The sequence below is a fragment of the Anticarsia gemmatalis genome, chromosome 9 (assembly GCF_050436995.1).
Source record: "Anticarsia gemmatalis isolate Benzon Research Colony breed Stoneville strain chromosome 9, ilAntGemm2 primary, whole genome shotgun sequence".
NCBI lineage: Eukaryota > Metazoa > Arthropoda > Insecta > Lepidoptera > Erebidae > Anticarsia > Anticarsia gemmatalis.
Genome location: NC_134753.1, coordinates 2,283,678 through 2,297,265, shown reverse-complemented (window position 1 = coordinate 2,297,265; position 13,588 = coordinate 2,283,678). Strand labels below are relative to the sequence as shown.

Sequence of the window (13,588 nt, the reverse complement as noted above, 5' to 3'; positions counted from 1 at the left end):
TGTAGCTAGTTTGTGAATACTTTCATACTTAAGTATATTAACCAATTGGTAATCGAACCCAAAAAAACAGTCTAGGAAATGTGGAGTTGTCTTTAATTTATAATATTTGACTTACATTTAATACAAAAACTTTTTCAAATTACATGTTTAACCAGGAATCAAACTCACTACCTATAAACAAGGCACGGGACCGAACCTAGGTACAAGCGGCTAATGACACGGGGTGATAACTGTAAAGTTTGCGCCTGATCCGTATCTGAGGCACGCGACGTACGCGCCCGCACATCCCGACGGGTAATACCGCACGTAGCACCACATATTGAACATTTTGATTGTTATATATTGTAGAGAAATATCTAATTTATATTAGACTAGCTGACCCGCGCAACTTCGCTTGCGTCACATAAGAGAGAATGGATAAAAAAATCCCCGTTTTTGTAACATTTTTTACTGGTACTCTGCTCCTATTGCTCGTAGCTTGATGATACATAGCCTGCCTTCCTCAACAAACAGGCTAACGCTGAAAGAATTTTTCAATTCGAATCAGTAGTTCCTGAGATTAGCGCGTTCAAACAAACAAACAAACAAACAAACAAACTCTTCAGCTTTATAATAATATATCTAATAATTTATATTAGACTAGCTTTTAAGATGCTCCCATCATGCTTCCAATACACTTGTTATCTTACTTATGAGCACCTTTATACTGATTTAATTTATTTATATTATGACCTATGTGTGTTCGGTAGTGTTGGTAGCAGCTCCTTACATCATCAAAGATTTATACCTAATAGAAAGATTGTTAAAAGTAATTGGCGATTAAAATGAGTGGCCTGGAGTTTAAATTCACTCTCTGTATCATTGACTATCATAAGTATCAGCATTTGACCTATATGAATAAATGATTCGATTTTGATAGATTTTTGATTTAATTAGAAATAATTATCACATGCTCCAACGGTGAAGGAAAACATCGTGAGGAAACCTTGCATGCCCGAAAATTTGTTAAATACATTTATTGAGGGCATGCTAAGTCCCCAACCCGCACTTGGCCAGCGTTGTGGACTCAAGGCCTAACCCCTCCCTCATTACGGGAGGAGACCCGTGCCCAGCATAGGGACATTAATGGGTTAAATTTATTATATATTGTAGCTTTTGCCCGCAATATCGTCGTGGTTTGCGACTTAGGACTAAATTTTCATACAAACTTTCATCCCCTATTTTGTCCTTTTGGGGCAGAATTTATCAAAATCCTTTTCTCGCGAATGTTTACTTGATAACATCTACCTGCATGCCAAATTTCAAGCCGTCCAGTGGTTTGGGCTGTACGTTGATAGATCACTATGTCAGTCAGTCACCTTTGAGTTGTAACTTGTAACCCTCCGCTAAGCCTGGGCTTGAAATTTCAATGGACTTAAGAACCCACCCCGTTTCTGAAGAGATCTAAAAGTAGTTCCGTTGCCATGGACATCTGTGGACATCATTAGATCTAGTCAAAATATTGCCACAACTATAAGATGGCCAATAGCGATACCATCCTTCTGCAACCATACATTTGAATGTTCCACAAAGCTATTTGTAGTGTCAAAAGCCCACCTTAGAAAGTAAACTAGCCTGAAATCCTTTGACAAACACACTCCAACGTGTATCCCATTGCATAATTGCAATATATTAAATAGGAGCGAACCGTATACAGTTACATGGCCGTCGGGCACACTGCATAAGTGCGCAACGGACATGTAGCTATTGTGAGCCTCCGATCCAAGATACGGCCGAGTTCCAAGTTTTACAGTTACCCCCTTCTGCGCTGCGTGTGTGGTTGCCTTCCTGTTCATATGGACCATTTGGATGAAGTATGTTTGTATTACATACATACAAACATACATTAAACGCCTTCATCCCATAGAAAAATCTACTTCTGAAATCTTTTTTCCATACCTCAGAGGTAGGCAGAGACAAGAGAACGTCATGTTTTTATTAATGACCTAATAAAAAGTGTATTGGTTGTGTATAACAAGTACTTTGGTCTCTGTCGAACCCCATTAACAGAGGTGATACGTGTATATTTTCAAAATACCGAAAATCTGTTTTTTTATCATAAAAAGCAATTATGAATTTCTATTCGTGTTCATGAAGTTTTTTTTATTATAATATTTCCAAAGGAATAGCCATATAAATAAAAGAACGCTTCTTTATAGCTAAATTACTATCAGCAGGGGTATTGCTTCCACTTCTACTTCGGTACCAGTGTGACAGTTGACAGATAGTAACTTCATAAAATTAGTTCCTTCCGCAACCGCCGAGAGGCGCTGATGAGTTCTTAACAAAATTTCTCGATAATTCATAGTCCATAGGAAATTACCTCACTGAAGATTATTAAATTCGCAGTAGTCACATAAAAAGTGTTTAAAGGGATAACAAGTAATAATATGTCTTTTCAAATCAAAGTACCGTTGAAGAAACAGTAGAGCATTATTTATGATTATAAGTAACCTTCAAGAAATAGCTAAGCTATTTTTATTCTAATCATTTCCTGCAGATAAAGACGTAATATTTTAATTTTATTATATAACTTGAAACATAGAAATTATGTACCATCACATCTTTTATATCCAGAGGTATAGGCAGAGATGGATGAAGTATTATAATCATTTTAAATTTTCACTGTCAGATTAACTATTAAAAGCATTCTAATAGAAATGAGAAAACTATACACGTTTGACTTTGTCCAAACTGGGATTCGAACTATCTCGAACTAGCTTTTACTTGTAGCATACCCTAAGTCCTCGGTTCAGTTACCTAGTTGCCTAGGTTCAGATCAAGAAAGGATAAATAAACACATTGATTTAGTATCTTTATTGAAACCCTACAAAGAGGTCAGGTGCAAAGTACTCGTAACCAGCGGTCCTGAATGACAAGATGTATGGAATTGAATGAAGCAAGGAAGTATGTAAGGATCGCTGAAAGCATTTCTTTTCCTCTGCCTATCCTTATGGGAAAATGGAGTGATTTTATGAATAAATTGTAACGTATGTTATATCTAGGCATGAATGTATTTATTAAAATTTGAAGCGAAATATTTTGAAGAGCTATTTCAAAGGTGTTTAAGTAGACGATAGTTCATAGCGAACTGTCGAGAGCGAGCTATGTACAGTCCGGCTAACGATATAGTTAATATTTAACACAGCTTTCTACTATTCTGCGATACTGTTGCCAGATATTATTTATTGGTACGACAGACGTTACGGTGTTGCCATGTTATGCGCAATAGCGGGTGGAAATGTAGGCTTTGTGGATATACTGGTTGTTAAAGCCTCGTTTAAAACGGTAGTATATTTTCATCAAATGTTTATTGCTAATCTTAGTACAGGACACGTGTTATTTGTGTATATGAAAATGTTAAATGATAATTGAAAATGCGTTTGTGGACTTCTGATTTCTATGTGTCGTTTATCTATTTTTTCTTTGTTTGATAATGCTTGAAATAAGGGGGAGTTCTTTAAAAACACATTGGACATTATGTTATGGTAAAACACGCAAGGTTCGCTTATAAACGCATGTAAAATAGTCAAATGATTCTTCATAGCTCAGACAATTAACAAAAAATAACATCTCTAGCTTAAATCTAAACAGCCATAATATTTCTGTTGTCAAAATCTTGTCGAATCAGAAGCCGAATGTATGTAAAGGTCTAATTGTATAAACGATTTAATTCATCCTGAACATTTTAAGTTTTCTACGTCTGTCTAATTTATTGAAGATGCGAAGTGTATAAAAGACTACAGCAATTCCAACCCAACAATTAATCTACTGAACCCGTTTCAGAACACCACTCAATCGTAATCTCGTCGGTAAAGTATATGTTTGTAATAAAAATAATTGCATCGAAAGTATTGGTAGGCTTTCTAGTTCAATTGCAGGTCCGATGCCCATACGCATATGCTCTTCATTAAATATCATTATGATACCGCTATGATCGGTGTTACTTTCAAAATTTTAATAATAATAGTTATATATGGGAAAATTACTTTCGAAATGTTGATTTTATTGTGTGAAATATAATAATGGAGAATTATTGTAGACGATGTCTTATGCCAGTTTTAACAAACATTAAAATAGTAGAAGCTGAAGCTAATATTATAAAGCTGAAGAGTTTGTTTGTTTGTTTGTTTGAATCTCAGGAACTACTGGTCCGATTTGAAAAATTCTTTCAGTGTTAGATAGCCCATTTATTGAGGAAGACTATAGGCTATATATTATCACGCTACAACCAATAGGAGCTGAAAAAATGTTACAAAAACGGGGAAAATGTTGACCCATTCTCTCTTATGTGACGCATGCGAAGTTGCGCGAGTCAGCTAGTCTACAATATAAAGTTCCTAATATCTTCGTAGTATTGTCGCTCGTCGCCGCGTTCCTTACTATGTCACCAGCCGTTCAACAGACACGCATACAATGCCTCGGTCTCCGCTATTTATTGTCAGCTATTTACGACTGTAGCCATCTCTTTCTAATGTTTGCATTATAAGTGTACTGCTTTTAGAAATTGTTATATTTAAGAAATGTTCCGTTATTGCGAATATTTGTGCCCAGAGTGAATGTTTTTGACTGCTAAGCTTCTGTGATCTATCTGACTTACCTATATCTTTTCTTAACGCTGGAAGTTTATGCCATCATTTTCCCTCCTTTGCCTTGTGAAGGACGTACGATAGACCTTTGAACATGCTAAAAATAGAGACATAATTGTAGGGATTGTATTTATTTGTTTGTACAAAAATTGAGGTAGTTAAGACTTTAAAAACATTGACACGACGAAAAAGAGGAAGAATTGTAGGACTTTAAGTAATTTCTGCTTTGTAAACTTCAGATTCAAAAGTTAACATAAGTGTTTTTTTTTATGATAAAACTCGTTACATAATTTTGGTCTCAAATAGTGTTTTTTTGAATTTGTCTACTCCCAAAGATTGTTTTATGGATTTATGTATTAAGAATTGATATTATACTTAAAATAAGCTTTCACTTTCACTCTTATACCAAACGACTATTCAATTTTAAAATCTCCACAAACTACACCGCGCCAGTAACACAATATCGTAAGGTCCTTTGAAAATTTTCGGCTTATTTTTTGTATCGTATAAATTTATCGGACGCGTTGTTTTGAGAATTCACAGTTGAATGAATTGGGCTAGTAGGGTTTCTTATGACCACGCTTTAGAAACCTTTTTTTTGTTTTTTTTTGCCAACCTTTGGTTGCTGGTTGCGAATGCCGAACGGACCACCTAATAAGGCTTGATTTGGAGGCTTTAGCGTTATTTGAAGCTCTTTGAAGTAAGCTAATGACTTGATTTGGGTCTTGGTTTTCATTTGACGTATCAAAATGTAAATGAAACTCTTAACTTAATTTTTATGTTTTCTAGTAGTCGCCAGTGACTTCGTCTGCATTTACTTTACTTTTCCCGTTTTCACATTTTTTTATTGCTATTCCACTCTTATTATCCACAACGTGATGCTATAATTATAGCCTATATACCTTTCTCAATAAATGGATTATCAAATAATGGATTCGAACCCGAAGCTCCTGAGATTTGCGCGTTCAAACAATTTTTTTATGTTTTACAGAAAAATCTCTAGCTAAGTGAGTAATTGGTACTAAATAATTATACTACTACTACTTTAATACTGTAAGTTCTAGTTCGAAAGTAATACATGAAAACTCTATCAGACACTTTCTAGGTCAACAACTAATTTCTATAAGGATATAAATAAGTTAACAGCTACATCAATATAATCGGCCTTGAGTGTAATTATGTAAAAGCAATCGTAACTCAATCCAAGATGCTGTGGGAGCTGTCTCAACTCCCCTGTCAAATCTTATTGGAAAGCATTAGGGATTTGCATTTTGTATGCATTCGCACTTCATCAAAGATTTCTCCCAGTTATGTTGGATACATAAAATTGCAAGGAAATGTAATTTTAATTGCGTTGATGAGTAAATTAGAGGTAGTGTCTTGACTTGATTACTGTAGTTAAATTGATTATTGGATATCAAAACTAGACTGAAATGTAGGTCTTATAAATCTAGTGTAAGAGTTGCATGAAAAAACTAAGAGATTTTATGTCGTGTGGACTTTTACAAACATACGTACATAAATAATTACATTTCTTTATTAAAGTGTTTGGTAAATGGCAATAAGCTCGCCCCCTATTACATGGGACTAACAATGATCACCTCTGCCTACACTTTCGGGTATAGCAGGCATAATTTAAATGTATATTTGGACAACTTTATTTGATTCCAAACTAAGCAGAGCCTATACTATAGTAACCAGGTAACTGCTAAACACAAGAACAAACACTCATTTTCATCACACAAATATTTGTCCTGTATATGATTCGTACCCACGCGTCACTACGGTTATTGCGGCGAGGTATCCACGTCAAACACTGCGTCAAACGTGCATTTAAATATATTATGTATGTAAATATACATTACTAACTATTACAATAGAAAATGTACCGTACGAAACTACAAACAAGCAAACAAACATACAAAGACATTCACAATCGTTAAAAGCAGCCACAATATCGGTTGCTTTCCGCATCACATAAATAACATCTAAGTTGGAACGCAAAAGACATTCAATAACAAATTCTTAAACACGATTGTCAAGTACGGCTAAATAATTCAACGGTGTACGTAGGCGGACTCATTTCACTGTACTACACACGGACATATAATTTACTAGATACTTTTACGTTACAATAATTGTGAATATGTTGTTTTGATTGACAAAAATGACGTCAAAGGGAAAATGTTATATTATTAGCAGTAAGTAAACATAGTAGTTAGTAGTAGAGTAGGAGCAAAAAAGTGTAATAAATATTTTATTTCTTCCTAAATTACTGTATTTTAATACATACCTAAAGTCTGATTAAACTGTTTTTATTATTTAAGTATTATCCCTCTTTTAGTACGGGAGGAGATTATTGTCAAGCTGTTGGAGAATTAAACATATTTATTAGTTTTTAGTTTAGACTGTTGTTATAAGTCTGATATCCACCACTAAATAAATATTAAATAGGTAATGAGACGGAATTTTGACATTCGTATTCATACATTTGCCGTCACTTTATCTAATAGATAGTTTATCTGACTCTTATTCATAGGCTTCAAAACTAGCCCTTAGTTAAAGCACAGACTAACTCGCATTTTGCGGTATCTAGCAGTACTTTATGTCCGCGCTAGTAATATTTACTAGTAGGAAAAGGTAGGCATTTTCATTTGCATGACCCGAGCGGTAAGTGGTTCGGAACTCGGCTGCAAACTGTCAGGATGAATAACTTGTGTTGATGATGTAACTGGACATGTTCCTTTTAGTTAATTTGTGCATATTTCTACTTTGTTTTGGTTTTCAAGTTGTTTAAACCGAAGTTTGAAGTTGCACTAGTGCAGTTAAGCATGGGAGATCAAAAGGTAGACTCTCCTGTTGTGTTAAAGATGTCAACCCACTCATAGTAGTTTAAGTTTTTATATAATAATATTATGGGTTAACAGACCTACACTTCACTAAGTTGTATTAGCACTATTAATTTCTATTAGGTCCACTATGTGAAATAGGCACGATTTAATGTAATTATTTTACTGTCAATAAATGAAATAAAATTTTCTCAAACAAGTAAAGTCGGCAAGTCTAGTATTAGTAACGGTGATCTTTTGACTAATGTTGCATCGGTAGTCAACGTCTAAGTGCGCCTGTACCGAGCTTGTGTTGAATTGATGACGCTCTCCCCGCGGTTAAGATAGCGTCGCTTTATTTATGTTCTTGACTACTGAGTTTCGTAGAGTTTAGGTAGTATTATGGTTATTTGTGCCTATAAAAAGTACCTAATACTTGAAGTTGATAGCATTTATAATTATTTATTTATTTATATTATGGTTAGTCAACCTAGTGTCAAAGTCTGAAAGGCCTTCGACATGGCTTAACGACTGTTATCTTATTGATAACAACGGGAACCGACTTTTAACGTGCCTTCCGAAACACTTAGACGCTCAGCTCAAATGCTACTATGCGGTTTCCCATCTACATTATTTGAATGAAGACTTCAGTGCAAAGTAATGGTATGCTTAATTCTTTAATAGTACAGCTATTGGCAGTTACGAATGTTAATATTTTATCTTAACTAATAGAGAAATACCACTAGTAAAATATGCAAACTCTACCATTAGTTATATTTGTCGCAGCCCAACTGTAAATCTGAATCTTATCACTCACACAGCTTCAGATATACCAATATTATTTTACACTAGTTTTGCCCGCGACTTCGTAGCAGATGCATACGTCATAACATCTACCTGCATGCCAAATTTCAGCCCGATCAGTCCAGTGGTTTGGGCTGTGCGTTGATAGAACACTATGTCAGTCAGTCAGTCATCTTTGAGTTATATATATTTTGGCTAACGGTCTGTCAAAATAGCCCATTTTAATCAGTAAAATAAAACATTCAAGTAGTGAAAGAGTTTTTAAAATTGGTCCTATACTCGTTACAAACGTACATACAAATCTTTCCTCCTTATACTATATATTTCACATCTAACACCACATTTCTAACCGATTTCCCTGCACATATTAAGTTACAAACTGCACCTATAACCTACTGACACAAAGGTAAGTCGGAGTCGGTTTACTAGGCGTCGAATCGTTTACGTAGCGACCGCAGTGTAGGGTTACATTACTGAACTTTAGTAGCGGACCGACTTTAGAGTTTGTTGCTCGATTTTTGTAACTTTTTGGCCTGAGATTTTAATATGGTGGTCTTTAAGTTTGCTTGTTTTGTTTTTGGCTATTTTTTATCCGTTAGTTTATTAATGCTTTATTAATTAAATTTCAGTAAATGGGGCTCAATTTATAAGAGTAATTTGTCAATTAATTATACTCTTTGTCTACTTTAAATTACATAACTTAACTATAAATAACTTCCAATTGCATAACATGTACACTACACTTATGAATCATAAAATATTGTAACAAAATTCAAATCAATAGATAAATGATATTTGACCAAAAATATTTGTGTTTTTATATAAAATTTTATTGTAACGTTAATCATAATCCACTACCAAAATAAATAACTTATTAATATATATATATATATAATTATATACTTAAATTGCAAAGACTCAAAAATATATTCTCACACCTAAACAATCTAAATACCGACTTACTAACCGACTTACCTTACATTAACCCTTACATTCTAAGTCAAAGCTAAATTACCGGAGTTAAGTTGAAAGATAGCCAATCATTTGTTCAGTTCGCTATCTATTAACTTCAGTAGTCTAACTGAGATATGGCGTGGCGTTAACTTATGGCACTTTTATATGCGCTACTGGTTATTGTGATGTTTGAAGGTAATTTTAGTATATAAATCATGTATTGACTGGCCTCTATGGTACGGTTGGTAGTGTTTGACTGCTGATCGTGAGATGTCGGGTTCGATTCCCGTGTCGGGTGAAGTGCTATTGGTCTTTTCTTATTTATATCAAAAAAAAATATTTTTAATAGTTTCTCAATAGTTGTTTGGAGTTTAGTAACGTGCTTAGTAAATGCCTATAGGCTCGCCCCCTATAACATAATACCAATATTATTGATGTCGAAACTTGGGTGTATTTCATACACCTCTGTCTTCACCTTCGCGTATGTTAGGCGTGATATTATGTATGTATGTATATTCACAAAAGTAGCCCAGAGTTTAATAGTAGCACGACTCAAACAGTACTTTGCTTTACCCAAGAATCGAACCCGGGACCTTGTGGTCACTAGTCGGATACACTACCGACCGCGCCACAGTACTCACGTTAGTACAAATAAAATATGTTTGGAATTCGACCTCAGGATTTTAAGACGGATGCACGTTAAGCTTCATTCAGTTAGTAAAGCTAATATGAAGAACAGTAGCAAGGTACACATTTTTTTAAATTTCCGGTCCAGATAAGGCTTTGCTTATCTTAATCGTTTAACAACTAAGACGATTTTAGTTTAAGTGTGTATTTTTTTAACCTTTGTGTATGTTAATGACAAAATTTTATATTATTAAAGAATATTAGTACTTCTTTTCTTATTGTTAAACTTACTTATTTACTTATAGGTGTTTTGTGGCTGGACGATTTTAAATGGTATTTGAGTTGTTTAGATGGAAAACGTACTTGGCAAACAATTCTTATACAATGATCCTAATTCCAAACTTACTCTTTATCACATTCAATTTATAGAAATTTAGCTCTTTTAAGCAAACATTTAGTCATAAAACCATCAAGTTAGCATAGATTTTATTTCTTTAAAATTTTGTCAGTCATATTTTTTTCTAAAAGCTGCTTTTTAAAAGCACCAATCGTTAGCCCTTCTCAATCTAGAAGCCCATCTGTAAACCTATCATATATCGATATATCTCATTCACGACTGTTTTCACCACACCTCAACTTCTCAAAACGATTACCAGCATATAAACTAAAGAATGTCCACAGTATGACATATCGATGCGTGCGTAGATCAGGCTACTGCGCTCCTCACTATGTCATAATATCACGCTTTATAAACCCTTAGGTGTAGGCAGAGGTGTATAATATACCTAGGTTTCGACATTAACAGTATCAATCCCATGTAGTAGAGTCTGATGCCATATACCAGGCATTACCATAATCAATCAAATTTATTGTAGTTTACTTACAAGTAAATTTGGAAAACCAATACCTTGCCAGACCCGAGAACAGAACCCGCGACGTCATGATTAACAGTCGAATATATATTTTAACAATCGCGCCACAGAGTTATTCATATATGCCTATCTTCACTATACTATTACTTTACACTACTAACTTCTCAAAACGATCACTAGCATATAAAATAAGGAATGTCCACAGTATGACATATCGCTGCGCGCGTAGATCAGGCTACTGCGCTCCTCACTATGTCATAATAACGGTATACATAGCCAACATAGCTCTCTACAACCGGACAGTTTTGTTTCCAACACAGGAATAGTCTTGATACTTGCTTTTTGCAATTTAAGATCAAGTATCAAATATATATTCTGTAGATTTTTAGTTATACCTATTGGAAACTACTGGTTTTTGTCATCTTTAAGTGGTTCTTGGAATTTAGTAAAATGTGGAAAACATAAGCAAATTAAATACATTTCTAGTCAGTCCTCGCTTAATATTAAATCCTAGTTATTTAAAAAGAATTTCATACGCTAATTTTTTAACGCGAAAGGAAGTATCTAAAATGCACAAACTTTCAATTCTCAATTTCTTTTCATGGTGTCTTTTCCACTGCTACTACAAAAGATTATCAGGCGAGACCAAAAGCTCTAAAAATATACGATAAAAGTAAAAGTTTCAGCGGCGAAAAAACTGTCACACAATTTAAAGTTTTGGGTCAAATTTTAAAGCAACCTCATTTATTTGCTTACTTAACCCAAATCTTAAAGTGGTAACGTATGTCAAGGCCAGGATCCAATCAAAAATTGGACCATATTTCCGGCCAAAGCACTCGCTTGCGTCAAGTGTCTTCAGAGTCGCTCGCTTGGTAACCTGCCTCCTCAGGTTTTTTACCTTTTAACACCACCAACAAACAAAAAAACACCCTAAATTGATAACGATAGAGCCTAAATTCTAACGGGATACACGCCGCAACCACGCTCACTCTTATTTAAATAAGGTAGTCGGTGTGCGAGAGAAACAGAAAATCTTAGGGATGCGTGCGAAAGGGATGCAGGATAGCGATGTTGCCGCGCTTTTGATAGTGCTGGGAAACGTCGATATTTTTTCTATATTCCATAAAATATTTGTGATTTAATTTGCCATTATTAATATTATTTATTCGAATTTATAAATTAGGAATTATAATGTTATAAATAAGCCTACTAACTTTTTAAGGCGACACTGATATCATCGCCAATTATATATCTAAAATGTAAATGAAGTTATAAATTAGCGAAGTATGTTTACTTTTGTACTATTAAATACCTTCTTAAGTATATTTGTATTTGATATAATAATTATATCGCTCTTAGTTCAAACAAAACCATGTAAGGATGTAAGAACATTAATATATAGAAATTATGAATTCAGAGGACATAGAATGAATAAATAATTGATATAAATTAGAGGATTCCTATGTCTATGAAAGTATTTAACGGAATTTATTAAATAATTTGTAAATATAATGAGATGTGATTCATTGTTAATAATGTTTATAAATGCTAAAGTTTAAACGACTGAGAATAGGAACATAATTTGAATTAATTTTGGTAAATATATATTTTTGTATAAAACCTAGAATAGATATTTCCAAATACTACATTTTGAAATATGAAGTGTCGAAATATGTGCATTTCTATGGCTTATGAATAGCTTACCATTTAAGTGTTAGACGTTAATGACATGTCCGTATACAGAATGTTTTTGATATATTCATTTTTAATTTATATTATTCTACACAATGAGAATTTTGTCATAACAAGCTGTTTCATTAATTATTACTTGTTATGTTTTTATAAATAATATAACAATAAATTTTGTTTTAGCGGCACACGAAACATTTAAGCGATTCTCTACAACTATTGACTACCGACAACCGGCTAGCTGTCGAAAAAAATTCTATGACAATCGGTACAGCGTCTCTAGCGGGCGTCGTAGAAACTATTTTAGCAGTACATTTTAAATGTCAAACTCTCGATACTCGAAAGTACCGACTGTACAGTATCGTGCTACTGATATAGTCGGAAACAAATGAATGTAACAAGCGCGATTGAGATTAGTCGTATTCTGCGACAATATAGAGCAATATTTAATGAATATTTATGAGAATCCTAATCCCCATATCGTATAACATTAAATAAATCAGTACACTAAGGATAAGCATAATATTTATATCATACGCTATTATCGTTTACATAAAATTTGATAGACCTTTTGATATTTCATTCAAAACTCTTATATTTTTATTTTATTATAAGACAAATTAATGGCATACTGATTTCCTCTCTATACGTAACACAAAACCCACCTCATATTAGTAAAGCCCACCTATACTATTGCTACTTTTTCTATAAAATACTTTGATAATTCAACTATAACAAATATCAAATATTGACAAAAGGATATCATCAAAATTACATTGACGTTTTTTATTTAGTTAGTTAATAGGTATATCCATGTAATAGCTTACGTAAACAAAATTATGGGTGTTTTGGCTGAAATAAATGATTATTATTATAGAATCTCTCATCTCTAACCTCTGTTTAGAAAATCTTTACTTACTCAAAAATAAAATATCCCAATTTATCGATACATTTTCCCCTCCCTATCAGCCAGATGGCGTGGACAGGCACTGCGAGCCGACAACTCGAATTCGGCCCGTTCGAAATTCCTTGCTTCGCCTCCGCCCCGTGATGCATGCACGAGTTTCGGGGTTTTGGACGACCATATTCCTTTTTTAAATGTTATTTTTTTAACAAGGGATGGCGAAATGCTTGGCTTTTCGGACTGGCTGGATATTCCGTTATAGAATTGGATTTGTCTTTAAAA

At 33.9% G+C, this 13,588-nt stretch overlaps 1 protein-coding gene across 1 annotated transcript in view; it reads left to right on the top strand.

Moving 5' to 3' along the window:
* ds (dachsous cadherin-related 1) overlaps positions 1-13,588 on the top strand; it is a 312,970-nt gene that overhangs the window by 67,123 nt on the left and 232,259 nt on the right. The window lies entirely within an intron of this gene.